Below are 16,778 nucleotides of genomic sequence, written 5' to 3'. Positions count from 1 at the left end.
TCCCTCCCTCCCTCCCTCCCTCCCTCCTTCCCTCCCTCCCTCCCTCCCTCCCTCCCTCCCTCCCTCCTTCCCTCCCTCCTTCCCTCCCTCCTTCCCTCCCTCCTTCCCTCCCTCCTTCCCTCCCTCCCTCCCTCCTTCCCTCCCTCCTTCCTCCCTCCCTCCCTCCCTTCCTTTCTCCCTCCCTCCCTCCCTCCCTCCCTCCCTCCCTCCCTCCCTTCCTTCCTTCCTTCCTTCCTTCCTTCCTTCCTTCCTTCCTTCCTTCCTTCCTTCCTTCCTTCCTTCCTTCCTTCCTTCCTTCCTTCCTTCCTTCCTTCCTTCCTTCCTTCCTTCCTTCCTTCCTTCCTTCCTTCCTTCCTTCCTTCCTTCCTTCCTTCCTTCCTTCCTTCCTTCCTTCCTTCCTTCCTTCCTTCCTTCCTTCCTTCCTTCCTTCCTTCCTTCCTTCCTTCCTTCCTTCCTTCCTTCCTTCCTTCCTTCCTTCCCTCCCTCCCTCCCTCCCTCCCTCCCTCCCTCCCTCCCTCCTGCCTCCCTCCTGCCTCCCTCCCTGCCTTCTCTGTCCATTCTGAAGAGTTTACAGCCACCCACGGTCCCCTCATAATAGTGACAATTATGGGATCTAATCATAACTGTATGGCCATGAATCTCAGTCCTGATACATCTTGTAGCTGAGCTGCAGTGCATAAAGTATTCAGCTCCTGCTATGCTCAACATCTGAGCCACAAGAGAAGTCTTCCCTTAATTCATAGTCCTATTGTCATCATTATTGATATTAAAACTTCATTATTTTAGTGCTCAGGTAATGATTCTTTTTTCATTATATCACTGCTTGATACACAGTTTCTGTAATAATGGAGTTAATGTTTTTTAATCAAATAAGGGTTTCTTTCTCATCTGCAGATTCTGGTATAATTGAGTAGTATATTTGCCTTTGGATGTTTTACTGAAAGACTGTGGCAGGTAGGCAAGTGTGCTATTTAGGAGCATTAAATAATTCACTGCTCTGAAATTTTATCTGGCAGCAGTCGTTTTGAAATCCATTAGAATGGAATTCACCAATAAATAAATAGCACATCAGCCATGTCTGCTGTTATGCCAAAGCAACATTATGTTCTGAAATGTTCAGATATATCTCCTTTCTGAATTTCATGCACCTTTATGCTTCTCCATAATTGACACTGCAATTTAATTCATTAAATTTCTTAAAAACAGAGTACTTGTTTTGTCGTTGCAGACCCTTTTTTGACAGGTAGAACTATTTAGCTGCCACTTCTAAATAGTCTAATCTTAAGGATTAAAATCATTAGTGGGGGGAAAAAAAATCTAAAAATTGTATAGCCCCAGGCAAAAGAGGGTCAGCTGGTCCAGTTCTTTTTCATCCAGGAAAGGTTTTCACAAGTTTTCACTCAAGTTATGAATTTTACCCTGGATCTTTAGTGAAGCAAAATTGGAGTTTTCAGCAGTTTGTCCCCCTCCTCCTCCACATATGCCTGTCTAAACACACACACAATTTGAACCAGAGTTTCAGAAGCTGAAAAAGAGCTGTACATATTCTGAACAGGACCACAGGCTGGATTTCTGGAGTCCAAGACTCCAGGATATGCTGTGGCATGTTCATGGCATTAGTGAAGATTCTTCTTGGAAAGGGAATGACAGAGTTAGGGATACAGTAGTTCCCCACTAACCCATCATTCATTTTCTCTCTTTGTTGCCTATCAAAGCTGTATCTGTCAAGGGGAACTGGTGGACCTATCTCTTTTTTTTTTTTTTCCCACTGGAAGAAGATCTGATCTGGGTTGAGGTAGGGCGGTACCTCTCCTGTACAATATGTGGCCACTATTACTGTGCTGGACATTTATTGTAGGAAATTTAAATGTCATCATCAGAAGAGGAAATTAAATTACTGTTTGTCTACAGTTAAAAACTTGTCTTGTGCTTCACCTGAGAATGGCCAGGTCTAGGGAATTGCTTTGCAGGTATTTGCAGTACAGAGTTGTACTACTCAAGGGAGTTGAGTGTGCAGAAATCTCTACTGCAAGTACAGGGAGAATTTGTTAGGTAAAAGGCACATAACAGGAGTAAACTTTGGTCAACATTTCCACTTCTCTACCTTATCAAAATGAAATTTACTGGTCCTTCTATCTTTAAAAGCGATGGCTCATGAAAAATACAACACTCCTTAAAAAAACAAGAATAATCTTTTGGCACCTATGGCATGGAAGCTTGTCTTACTGGTGTAATACCTAGAGAACTGATATGTGCTGTAAGTCCTTTCTTTCCCAAATACGCTGGTAGGTTTTCAGAATCTGGGTTTGGATTTCTGGCACTCGTATATTTTTGCAGAAAACTGACTAACTATGTTATAAGTTTGTAATAGTGTCTTTGAAGTAAAGCAATACTCTGCACATTTCAAATTGACAAGAACAAACTGGGTTGTCAGAGCTTTTATTAGTCTTTCTTCTTGACAGCACATGTCACTGACTGTTAGGCAACCTCCAAAATAATTTTGTGCATGATCTGAGAGGTGATAAAGTATTTCTCCGTGTTATTGCTGTTCTCTCTCAGCTCAGGAGGGTGGTATTAAATCAGATGGAATCTGAAAGGCAGGTTGCTCTTCAACGATACTGACACTCTGTGTGTCAGTGCAAATCATGTGATATGAACTAGAGCATGACAACAAAAGGGAGTAAAAAGCATATGCAAGGGAGAAAAGATTTGCTGATCACTCTGTAAAATCTCATGTGACTGCTGATGGTTTGTTTCTGCGGAGCCACTGAACAGGGCATGAACTCTGAAAAAAAGTCAATTACTCATTGAATGATGTTTTAAAGTACCAAAATGTAGAGAGCACTCAGACTTTTTCCTGGAGAGAGCCTGGTGTATCTTGGCTATAGATAGATTTACATTATAACCTAGGGCCCAGTTATCTCTGTTGCTTTAAATCTTTGTTTCTTTTCAGAAGGCAAACTGATTGACTTCTTTAGTTGGGGGGTAGGGAGAGGCAAATGGTGTGGGGAGAAAGGGGAGAGCGTGGAGAGAAAAGGGAGGGAGGGATCAGAAATATAATGGGATTTGTTTATCTCTTGTCTTCTTTTTAGATGGTGGGAGCGTTTCTTCGTAACACTTTTCAGTTTTGCTCTCCACTTGTAATAACTGGTAAAAAGGCATCGCCTTTCAAATTTTCTAACAGAAGATTTGCAAATGGTCTGCAATTTACCACAATGTGCAGGATATTTTCAAATTGGCCATGCTTTATTCCTATTCTGAGGTCTGTGATTAGTGCTGCTTGTGCCATGGCTCTGCCATCCTTGCTGTGTTGGTAAATACCATTAGTGAGACGTGACATATATGAATAAATGTCATTCTGCTAATATGGTTTATGGCAGCTTTCACAGTGATATACATTAAACCAACAATCTGCCTGACGAGTAAGCTTATCTTTTTGCATATAAGCATATTTTCCAGAATTAGCATGCATGAGCTTCTTGCATCTGCAGTAGCTGAGTTTCATATAAGCAAAATTTCATATTGCAGAGAGCATATTTCACAGAAAGTATTCAAGGAGGCAGGTCTCATTCTATCTGATGGATTGGGGCATTAAATCAGTGTTGCCATTTCTCAACTCATAAAAGGACCAGAAACACAACCCTTCTGGTCACTGGTATTTGCTCCATTGAATCTGATCCAGCACTTTTGGAGCTGATAAGCAAATATATGATGTGTTACTGGTTACATTTTTTTCCCTGTTGCTTCCTGTTGTTTAATCAGCATTCAATTGTGAGATTATGATACCAATACTACTGTTAGGAAAACGCTTTTTTTTTCCTTCCTTAATTATTGTTATGGACAATTTGATATGTCGTGCCATTGAATTCTGCAAGGATCTTCAAAAATGAGTTTTTGTTAAAATAGCATCATATGGCTGGGGAAAAAATAGCAAAACCCAAAACCAGTTGCAGTTAGAAAAGACAAGCAAGTTTAAGGGCATGCTTGGTTTTTGTTGTTTGCTTTTTTAAAAATTATTTTCAAATGGAAAAAGGTTTTTTAAATCTAAAATTATATTTTCCAAATGAAAGTCCTACAGATGCCAGGTTTAAATGAACCTACTCTAATCTACTAAAATATGATTGTTACAGGTGAAACTGTTTCCCATAATGACACTATTTTTATCACATTAAGAAAAATATGACAGAAATATTGTAAATTCAACAGTGATTGAAAATTCTAACCAAATGAAAATATGATTCTCTTTATGGCCTGTTCTTGCTAAATTAGTTTCCATGTTTCCTTACAGAAACAGTCAAAAGCAAATTAATCTTATTTTACTGATTCTTGTGGTTAAGCAAATAATTAGGAGCATCCTTAAAATTATAGAACTGTGAGTAAATCTTTTAAATGCAAAATCATTTCTTTTCCAAGTCTCTGTGACTGTAACATACAAGGGGTTGATGTGGAAATGTACATGATTTCATACATACTTGTGTTGTGTCTCTCTCTTTCTGTTCTGATGCAGTCAACAACAGGAAATCCCAAATCTTCTTTTAAGGTTTACCTCATTTCATATCATATTTATTTGAAGATCAGTGTGTACATATTTATTATGAAGATGTACCCCCTGTAAGAAGAGATTTATCCAAATTTTCTATAATATAAACCTTTTCTTTAAACTGTATAGGCTACTGAACAAACTGACATCTACTCTGATCAGGAAGTATTTTATGGAAAAAATCTTCAAATTTCAAAGCCTTGGCAGAATGCAATGTTCATGTATTGTAGCTTTTAGACAGCCTACAAGTCTGACCAGACCAAGCTCTCAGCATATGCACCTTATCCAAATACCTTTGGGCAGACTGGCTCATGGAAACGCAGCAGAACGGATCCTAAGAGTGGAGTTAGACACCCTGAAAAGGCAGCCAGTATTATGAATGAGGTTCCAGACTAGTTAAGTGCTATTCAGTGGATAAATTTCCTTTCTTCTGGAGGCTTGGTCATCCAAAATCATCACTTTGATAATGCATATTGGCTATGATTTCCTGCACACAGCTTCTAGCAGTATGTTAACAGTGAATACACAATTAACAGTTTACTGTAATAGCCAAACTTAAAAAGCCTGAAAAGTCATGTGTAGAAAAATGTAATTCTATAGTATATGTATCCATAGAGGGCAGTTCATTAAACTAAAGCACAAGGAAACAAACTGTTCTTTACAAGGCATTTTGCAGATATGTGCATAGCCATTTGCCCTTACAGTATAGCTTTAATCAATATAAAAGAAGTGTGTCTTAATTAAACTCCCTTTCCTGCCTGAATTTGCATTTTAGTGTCTGTGTTACTACTTATAAAATAAAACAATAGATGTTTAATGTACTGCAGTTCTACAGATGCACCCTTGTAGCTTTCTTGTATTCCTGTTGTTGAAATTCCATTACCAGTTCTAAAAAAATCTTGTAATTTATACAAATATTCACAGAAAAAAAATGTTGCACTTTGGTTTGCTGTCAATTAACATAAACTCAGTAAAAGATGCAATTGAATTCACCAGTTCCAAGTAATTTTTTCCACCTCTATTTTTTTTCCATAATTTGTGTAAAAAACAAGTATAGTAGTAGAGCTTCACTAATAGTACTGGTGGCCCAACAGCTTGAGCAGGTTTTTTGAGGGTGAAAAACATTAGATGAGTTGTCCTACTCTGTTGTGTGAGTCTGCATATATGTGAGATGTATTAAAGCATTTTTTTCCTCCCCTCAGGAATGTCAAATGAACAAGCAAGCAGTAGGTAGATGTTATGGGTTCACCCAGGTGGGCCTAGATTTGGGCTCTGAAGTGTGGACTAGGCTGAAGCTGTCAGCTGACTTGAGGTGGGCTGAGCTGACAGCTGACCTCTTCTAGCCAGTAATTCTGTATTCCTGTCGCAGGTTTGGCCCAGCTGTTGCCAACCCTGGACTGGCCCCCCCCCCTTTCCCCTCCCAGAACCTTCCCAGCAAAGGAAAGGAAAAAAAAACTGAAAAGAAACGCACTCTAAAGAAACTGAACTGAATAAAAAGAATAAATTATATTTACTAACATTTACAAACCACACTGTATACACAATACACAGGATCCCACCCCCCAGGGGAGAGGGGAAGGGAGAAAAGGGGATTGATTAGCCGGAAAATAGGGAAGACACCAACCCAACCCAAAGAAACCGAATGAATCAAAACAAACCCAATTAAAAACCTCAAGGAAGGGGAACAAGAATGAAACAATCTCAGCCAGGACAGGAGAAACACCAGGGACCGGAGGGACCAGACTCCAACCACCTCCCTCCAGCTCCTCAGCCAAGGACCGGGAAGTAAGAACAAAAAACCACTCCCCCACTGCCACGTGGAAGACACGTGTGGAATCCTTGTAACTTCCTTGGATACAATGGGTACTGAGGGAGCCATGGGGCAAACCATTACAATTCCATACCACACTATGACATCATCTCCAGGGCAGTAGGAACCAGTGTAGGAGTGGTTAAGGCAGTCGCTTCTCAGCCTCCTCTTGGGAGGACACACGATGCTGTCCCAGGGGGGATGGAGAGGACCAGGCCCACCACTGGCTCACAGGGTACCTCAGGAAAGTAAAATGTGTTGTTCTGGGTCTCTCCTTTCTGCTTGAGTTTGTCTCCCTGGGGAATAAGGTTTTTCTTAAGTAATGTGTAGTTAGGACAGTAGAATTTGTGTGTTCGTTAAGAAGTTGAGGTGGGGAACTTGTTGTTGCAGACTTGTGTGAGTGAATATTTGTACTCTCTTCTAATTGTCTCTTTCTTTCTGTAAAAATATATGTAGTTTTAGTATAAACACGGTTTGAAGTGTTTTTTTTCCTTTCCCCTCTCTTTTCCTCCCTTTCCCTGGTGTTAGGAGGGAGGCTTTTCTCTCTGTGCTTGGGGGGGTTGGCAGTTGCTGATCTCAAACCAAGACAGTAGACACTGACTTTGATCACACTGTTGATAAGGTCCTCTCTGTCTGTTGCTTCTTCTTGTTTACAACTATTTTTTCATGTTTTCTAGAGTCTTTATTCTATGGGATAGTTATTTTTTCCCATAGAAATAACTATTACAGTGTTTGTATTTGAGGAAACTCATAGCATAGCACTACCCTGTCGTGTTTATAAATTGTTTTAAAGCTCTGAGTTCATTATTTTAAAAGTAGTCAAAATACTTCATGCCTTTAAAGAGGAGTGTGATTTATCTTTGAGTAAGAGCTAAGATGACTATATTTTTCATATATGAACTATATATGGTATATATAGCTCATAGAATATAGTTATTACATATTAAATATAATGCAATAATATGAAAAGTTATAGAAAAATATACAAATATTCAACATGTATTTATGTAATATCCATTGTACAATATTTCTAAATGTACAATACAGTGTCATACATGTATTTTTATAGATCTTATATCATATAGAAATATATTATAAACACTAAATTCCCTAGGTGCTATTCATAAGAGTGGTGCATCAGAGGGTTTTTTGATTTTTGGTTTTTTAATTTTTATAGATTTTCGAAGTACTTGCAACCATAGTAAAATGCATATTTAATGGCTTAATATTTCTGACAGCTTAAGTTCAATGTTCATGTATTCTAACCCCTATCCCATATCAATGCCTAAAATTCCATTAGTTATTTATACTTCTCTTCAAGGTAAAAGGGTGAATAATATCTTAAGACCTGTGCTACGAGACATAAACAGAGGCCAAAGACCTCCAAGTCAGACCACTGGAAAACCTCCCATGTGTGCCAAAGAAGAGAAAGATGATGGAGCACCACTGCTCCTGAGACTCAAATCCTGACACCGTGTGCCGGGGGTGAGACAGGGCTGGACTGAGAGATGTGTGAATAGGGGATTGAGTGGATAACATCATTTTGTATTGCAGTGTTGTCTACTGTGTCTCCAGAAGATTCTTCTGAGCTGCCAATGCTCTTGTTGATATCTTTATCGGGGATGCAACATTGCTGGTTTGTTTGTCTTTGAAACTGATAGCACTCAGTACCTTTCATCTTTCTGATTTAATTTGTTGACAACTAAAATAGAGTTAGATGGTTCCTTTACCCTCCATTTGTTTTCCCATTCTGAATTTCATTTCTTCATCCCAAATTCCTCTACCTCTTTCTCCCTAAGCAACACAGAGGGATGGCTGAAACTGAAAGGAACCTTCAGAGATCCTCCAACTAAATACAACAGAACCTTGTGAACAATGGCAGCTAATAACTAAATCCATATTTGGTACCTGTGAGTCATAAAAAGAGAGAAATATACAACATTAATAGTCCTTATTTTTGTTTATAGATTATTTTTGTTTGTTTGTTTTTTCAGGGGGAGTGGGGTTGTATTTATGGGACGGGTTTGGGAAGTTCAAGTGCTGTTCTCCTGAGAAGTCTATTCGGTATTTCCTTTCTTCTTGCATAGTCCTATCATCATGCTGACTTCAGCAACATAGTACTTAAGCTTCCTCCAAGAGGTCTGCTTTGCTCTGTGTTGTACACTGCCATCTGGAACAAGACAATTATTTTTTGCAGTATCCAGCTAAGACTATGTCTCCTAAGCTGAATTATTAGAAGCATTTCAGTGGAAAAAGAAACTGAGCAGAAAGGTGGAGAGAGTGAAAGATCATGTAACTGAATGATAAATAAATAATACAGCTACATCTGAATAGCCACATTTTGCAGATGCATTGGAGAAAAGACAGCAGAAATGGGAAGAAAATATCTTTTGGCTTTTTTATTAAAGCATTTCTAGTTCAGTGTTATCCTGATGTTCAGTGAGAAGTTTTGATTGTTCTCAAGCCCTCTGCTTGTCAGGACACAGCTTGTACAGTGCTGATCCTCCAGTCTCAAGCTGTGCTGGAAGTGAACCGGCAATGCTTAGAACAGGGAATTCATATCAATTTCTATACACTGTGATATAACAAATCTTCTGTATACAATCCCTTTCACCATGAAAACATGAATACTGTGAAGTGAAAAATCAAGCAGATATCTGACCTTCCCACTTTCCCATAATTAATATGTCTGTAACTGGAGCCATGCATATTATATAAGGATAGAGATGAACATGATTCAGATTAATCTTGCCACATTTTAGTAACAGTAATTTTTATTTTTGCCAACAAATCCAGTCTGGATGGGTTCAGTATATATAGTTTCAGAATCCCCTCTTAACAACAGGCTTTGTCTATTTATTCTTTACACATCCACAAAAGTGACATAATATCATACCATTCATGTTGTCTTCTCAAGAAACCGAGCCCTCCATTAATAGGGGTTTCATGCAAAGTATTTGTAAATTTTTTCTTGACATTGAAATGTACATTTTATATAATTTTATTACTATGTTAACTAGTAGTAAGCTGAACTTTTGTTATTATCTTAAGTGTTTTCAAGGACTTTTCAATTATAGATGACTTTTCTGTGTCACTGGTGTAATAATTCACTTGCATACCATATATCCAGCAAAAGGAGCACAGATTATTCTCTTAAAGTCATCCATTTTAGAGGTCCTCGAGTGTTGGGGAAATTTCCTTAATAATTGTCTGTTACAAAGTTGCCAAAATTGTTAATGAACTTTTCTCACAACTAATTATTACTTAAAAGTTGCACTTTATGCTTAGTTGTACTATTCCTGCTGTGTCCAATAGAAAGTAAAACCCACTGTAGTTTGAGGCATTTCTGCCAAAATGTGTGGAAAGATACATCAGTGTGTTCTCACATATGGTAAAGTCAAACAACTCAAAGATGTGTCTGTAATTTCATTCATAGTTTTCACAAATACAAGTGGCTACAATTCTCTGACCCACTTCCCTCCCAGATCAGGACTCTGGAGAAGAGAACTGTAATCTCACCGTCCAGTAACTTTCTGGGGTTTATTCTCCAAAGGAGCACTCTTGTCCCTTTTTTGTTGTAGGTGTCATAAATTAAAATGGGAAATATTCCTTTGGAATGGAGTGAGTAAACTACGTTGCTACTCCAAGTTCTACACTTGAAAATGAAATTTTCAGCAAGTGTGATGAAGTTGCTGATTTATATAAGTAGAGGAGAAAACAACTATGACTGATGAGCTCACTAGGGCAACATGCAAATGGGGAATCAATCACCCAAGACTCATGGAAGAAGAAATAAAACATTTTTTCCCATCTTCTCAGGAGGACTTTACATAGAACAGAAAGAGAGAAGAAAGGGACATATCTTCTCAGTAGCACTATCTTGCTCTCTCACTCTCTCTCTCTCTTTTTTTTTTTTTTAAACCAAATTGTCTCAATTTAAACTGATGGATAAATTTCTCTGTTCCTTACTTTCTTCTTTTTCTTTTTACTTTTTTCTTTTTGACAAGTATTTAAAAAGAAAGAGATAAGGAACCACGGTGGCACCTGTGCCATTCTGCAGGTTTGGGCAGAAGGAGGATAAATGCATAAAGACACAGGAGCAAGGGCAAAGTCTTAGATGGGAAAGAAAGGGAATGGAATGCATCTGACATATGAAGGTAAAATTGTCTGGGACAGAGCAAAGAGTCTGATTTAAAACTGACTGTGGTGATCATGGGATACACAATTTTCAATTTTCTTTAAGCACTAATAAAGAATGTTTTGTTTCCTGTAGTTAGCCTTATAGCTTTCCATTTTCAATGAAAATAAATTCAGTAAATAGCAGCATGGCTTTAAAGAAGCCACAACTTGTTACCAATTCCATTTCTATACTTTGAAAAATTGATATAATAAAGCAATGAGAAGTGAGACATTGATCACTAAATAGAATTTTTCTAATTCAATTGTCTTGAGTCTAAATACTTTCCCTCCCTCTGTTTTCAGTAGGGAGAAATTGAGCAGTTGTTGAGAATGATTTGTCTTATTCCAAGCATCTAAAACACATAAGATGAAATGTGCTGGTGAAACCTGTTTTCTGAGGTGTGTTTAAAGAAAGCACAGGGACAATCTGACTTAGACTAACTTTTAATGTCTAAGTGAACTGCTGTGCAATCCACTCCACCTCTTTCAAGATGTCCAGATAAACTTCCCATTTTCTCTCCAGTTGACTCTTTCATTTTGTACATTAAATCATCTCCATAGGAAAAAAAAATCTTAGTAGCACTTTCAAAAACAACCAATTTGGAATCAACGGTTTCAAGATTTCTCTGTAGAATTGTAGAAGTCTTAAGTAAATAATTGATTTTTTTAAAAAATTGTCCTTGGTAGCAGTTATTATTCAACTCCAAATGGAATAGAAATGGAGACTTGTACTTTTTTTTTCCTCAAGTTAAATACACCTTCATCTAGAGTAGCATCTTTTGCTTGCTCAGGTTTGCTTGTTTGTTTATTTGCTTGTTTGCTTCTCTTGGGTTTTTGTTTGTTTTTTTTTTTTTTTAATAGGGTAGAATTGGAATTTCTGGGTTCTGCTTTTGTCACATCATTTTTAATTGGATCATATGCTATCTTTACAAAATGCAAAGGTGATCAGACATGTTTTGGTTTTGTTTTTGTTTTTGGTTTTTTTTAGAATGCATGAGATAAGAAAATCTAAAAAGGACTGGTTTTTGTTCTAGAGAACAAAATATTGAGGAGGTATCACATTAGACTGAAAAAAGTAATTCTATTGCCCTACAAAACTACATGCAGGAATTACTCAGATTCACATCTCTGAAGTCTTATTAAATTGCATACAAAAATAATTGTCTCCCTCATATTGTAGGAATATAGATTTACTGAGCTGTTAATAGCTGACCATCTTCTCTAAGTCCACTTTTTTAAGTCAACAAATTCTGCCTGTTGATCTTGGTACACGATCTAGTTCTTCCAGGTTGATGACAATGAAAATTTTTCTAGCTTGCTTTTGCCAAAATTTTTGTATTTTCTATTCCCAGCATACTGCTGTTGCATTTTGTAATGGTTTGACCCATGGCTTCCTCAGTACCCATTGTATCTAAGGAAGTTACAAGGATTCCACACGTGTCTTCCACGTAGCAGTGGGGGAGTGGTTGTTCTTACTTTCCCTTCCTTGGCTGAGGAGCTGGAGGGAGGTGGTTGGAGTCTGGTCCCTCCGGTCCCTGGTGTTTCTCCTGTCCTGGGTGAGATTGTTTCATTCTTGTTCCCCTTCCTTGAGGTTTTTAATTGTGTTTGTTTTGATTCATTCGGTTTCTTTGGGTTGGGTTGGTGTCTTCCCTATTTTCCAGCTAATCAATCCCCTTTTCTCCCTTCCCCTCTCCCCTGGGGGGTGGGATCCTGTGTATTGTGTATACAGTGTGGTTTGTAAATGTTAGTAAATATAATTTATTCTTTTTATTCAGTTCAGTTTCTTTAGACTGCGTTTCTTTTCAGTTTTTTTTTCCCCTTTCCTTTGCTGGGAAGGTTCTGGGAGGGGGAAGGCGGGGGCCAGTCCAGGGTTGGCAACAGCTGGGCCAAACCTGCGACACATTTATCCCTGAATGGAAGTGTGAAAATAAGATTTGTGTGACTCAGTTTGTAATTTATAACTCTTTACTGGTTCATTGGAATGTTTTTTTCTTGTCATGAAAGTTGGTTGGCTGTTGTAAGCTCCTACAAGGGTTGGTCAGAGGCATAAAATTGAAAAGTTACACACTAAGCCAGAACTCTGATAAGATATAGCAAGAATCAAACTCATTTTTGAAACATAAAAAACTGAAAAGTGATATATTTGTTCTGTGCATCACATTGTCTTTTTATTCCTATTATGTTTCTTTCCCTTTTATTATTTTTATTCCATTTTACATAGAAGGAAATGAGAGTAAAATATCAACTGATAAAAAGTTTGAATCTTCTATCGAACAGCAAGCAGATGTATTTCATTTGGGATATTAAAATCGAGTTGAAAAAGAGAGGAAAGACCTAAATTTTCTGTGGTGTTTTTTGTTGGAAGCTGCATTGGAAGGACTTTCCGGAATGATATATTTTAGATTAAGATTTTCTACTTTCTTCCTTTGTTGTTCAGCCTACTCCAGTCTCAAGTGTCTTGCACAGCTGAAGCAATACACTGAGCATACTCTAAACTGGATACACAAAAAGGAACAGATACATGTTGCCTCCCCCCCCCATTTTAAATTCATGTCTCACTAACGATAAAATTCCTTTCTTCTGAGTGTACAACAATCTTTTTCAGATATACTGTATATCTTTTTCAGATATACTGAAAAAGTGGGTGTATTCTCTGACTCTGCTACTGAAAAAACCAAACTGCTGTTTTTTGAATGCTTGAGTCAACACAGATATATCACAGGAAGTTTAAGAGCTGCTTTCATTGTGATTAATACAATCAAAGCTTTCTGAAATGTGCTATTCCCCATGTAAATTGTCAGACAGCAAATGGTGAGGAAGTGGCAGTGCCATCTGCCATATTGCAAGCAGTGGCAAATAGGGATGATAAAAGAGTGAAAAGCAATTCATTTGCTCATCTAAGCTCAGCTCCCCAGTAGTAACTGCCAACCTCTTTCTGCTGAACGAAGTTGGTAGATCAAAGAGTGCAACTACCAGAACTGGTGGAAAGAACAGTCTTTTCTCACTTGTCTCATAATTCTGTACAAATTTCTGGTTATTGTATTTAAACTGTAATTTGGCATGGTGAAACCAGTGGGAATGCACAACTTCCTTTCTGATCTCATCAAACTTCTGTTAGTTTTATATTATTAAAGATAGGCCAGTCATCTTAAATTAGTGGCAATGACTACAATTGCTACAGACTTCCCTGTAATCTCACATACATGAACTACTAGGAGAGGTTGCACTAACACATTAGTATACTGGTGTCGGGATAGACCAGGATTTTATTAAGTGGCAGAGATACTACAAGCGATGGGTCGACGAGGATGCAGAGACTGGAGAGCCTGAGGCTGTGGGCTCGAGCATTTCATATATTGATTTCTCCCCTGTTAATGGCGCTGGTCATCAGGTCTACCCATAATGTTGCCCTATAGGAGTCCCTGTCCAAGTTCTTCTTCCCAGAACCCCCTCAGGTTTTTCCCACCAACCCTACCCTGAGTGATCCCTGTTTGGTGCAGTGCACCATTTCCCTTATATGGTTCTGTTCTCCCATTGGTTCTTCCCTTGTTCCACCCCTTCATTTGCATGCCCACCAATCAGATGCTTCGCTCCTCCCTGTCTCCTCCCCTTACTCTGCCCAAGTTCTGGAACCTCCCATGCTCCCCTATAAAAGTCCAGGCACTCCAATAAATCTTGCTTCTCTGTGCTGACTCCTGACTCGTGTAGACCTCTTCCTTCGGGGAACCGTCGCTGGGCCGGGAGCAGGAGGAGCCTCCCCTAAGCTTCCAAGGAGCTTGTCCCTCCAGAGCATAAGTCATTGCTCTTCGAGCCCTGCTCCTGGAAGCACCATCCAATCTACCGAATCGGTGGCTAATTAATCATCTACCGATATACTGGAAGGAAGAATTCACTGATCTTGGAACTTATTATCATAAAGGAAAGTTTTCAAGGGTACAGGAAACTTCCCAGGAATAGCTTATGCAATAAGTACTGAAGAAAATCAGGATCACATTTCAGCTGAAGCTGACATGAGTAACTATATCAAATGTGAATTTGTATCTGGACATTTTAAATACTGTTTTATTTATACATATATTTATATATATATTCACACTAAACCTTTAGGCATCAGGAATGTAAGGCTGTAAAAGTCTGGATTTTAATGTGGATAGCAGGATTTATTTGGAGGAATCTTGATGCTGGTGATCAGAATAGGAGTAATTTTTTTAAGAAATGCTGTTGGCTGCTGTATTACAGATATTACCACCTAATTCATGCCAGAAGCCTATCAACTAGAGAAATGATTGTAAGAGAGTGGACATAAGAGGCAAAATAAATGTTGAGCTCAGATTTGGTTCAAGGCTTGATATTCAAGGGAAGGATTCTGTTGACATAAGAAATGAGAACATAACCATTCATATGGTTTATGATGAGCAGTAAAATTTTAAGGCTGACTGATAGCCTTGATGTGAAGCTGGAGGTTTTAAATTCAAAATCTGTCAAGGAGAAGGTTAAGGCTTATGCTTTATTAGGAGTGAGTACAAGAGGGTACTAGAAACTATTATGTGTACAAATAGTGAGCCTGTGCATGTCTGTTCCATTGAACCTGCTTTCCTTCATAACTTTTGCAGTCTGACATCTTGCACTAGGGTTAAATAAAACATGCTAGCTTTTCTTTTCAATGGCAAACAGTGTAAAATTGTCAGAAAGGAATTAGGCTGCATGACAAAGCTCATCAGTGAGACACCACTATGTATCAAACTTTTGAAATTTCTTGTTAATTTTTTCAAGTTGCCATTGTAGGTGTTCTGGGGTATTTTGGTTTTTTGTTTGTTTGTTTTAAGAATAATGCACTCTTTGTCTTTCATTACTTGTCATTAGGCTAATATATCAAAATAAATGTGTAAAAAGTAAACTCTCCACAGTATGTGCTTCTTACAGTGGCAAACTCAGTGACTTAAAAATTTCCTAAAAATTCTTTTAGGGGGCACAGCACATGTAATTTTCAATGGCCATAATTCATTACTTTTTTCTTTCACAGAATTAACATTTTACATTGGTAGAATGCCAAGCAGTTGTGCTGAAAATCAAAATTCATAAGAAAAACGAATAAAATATCTGAAGCTCTTCCTTCATGCAGCTGTCAAATCTGAAAATCTGTCAGAAATTATTGTACAATTCTTGCATTTATAATAAATAAATAAGACAATGATGTCTGCATTGTCATCTTTACTGATATCCAGATGAACAGACGGTATTTCAATTATAAATCCATTGTGACAACAAAAACTATTCATTTTTATTCATTAAAATAAAAAAGCCTAATGGGCCTTTTTTTTTTTTTTTGCATGGGTTTGGAAAAGTATTTCCATAAGTATAATGTATGCCTGCCTATGTGTGTTTTTGTTTGCCATCTGTGTATATAAACACAAAACATGTGTGAGAGTATTGTAAACACACGTGTGCTCGCTATCTGTTCATGTGCTTTCAAACTCTTGTGATAATAAAGCCTTGGATATATATAAGGCTTTATAAACACAGCTCTGAGAGCAGTCAGCTGGACAGGTGGCATAACAGATGAAAAATTCTGTTATGCAATGGGAACAGCAATCAGTTTAAAAATCTGAGCTCACATTATCTATTTGGTGGCTAGTCTTCCAGTATACCCCACCTCTGCCCTGAGACAAACCACAGAAAAACCATAAAAAGCCATATCTTTCATGCCTTAATGGACTGTGAGGCATCAGAATAACAACATTAAGCACAATATGCTTCCTGAGCAAATTGCTTAAGCCTTTACTGGCAGAATTAGATCCTTCCACTGGCAGAGGAATCTGCCTATGAAACTGTGAATTTCTCTCCATTTTTTATAACAGATTTTTTGTTTTGATTGATTAATGGAAGAAACATTATAGTAGTACAAGGCTGTGTTTTCCATCACTTTTACAGGAAGACAGTGGAAATCTGAGTTCTGAACTTCTTTTCAGAATAAACTGCAGCAACCAATTTTTGGCTCTTTCTCACACATTTGGTTTTGAGTATGCCACATACAAACTGCTCAGATTTGATATTTTGTCCATGCTTTAGCCTGTAAGGATCAGCTACAGAAGCATCCTCATGAGGGATATCACTAACCAAGGTGTAGGACCAATATATTCTGCTTTGAGAGCCTGGACATACTTGAAGCTATAACTGCTTCTGTTCATCTGTGTTGTTCTACCCACAGTATCAGGCATTTGGATATTCCTCAGCAGTACAAAAGCTTAA

Source organism: Pithys albifrons, chromosome 4, assembly GCF_047495875.1.
Source record: "Pithys albifrons albifrons isolate INPA30051 chromosome 4, PitAlb_v1, whole genome shotgun sequence".
Lineage (NCBI taxonomy): Eukaryota > Metazoa > Chordata > Aves > Passeriformes > Thamnophilidae > Pithys > Pithys albifrons.
The sequence above is the reverse complement of the archived record's forward strand: the minus strand, read 5'-3'. Positions refer to the sequence as shown.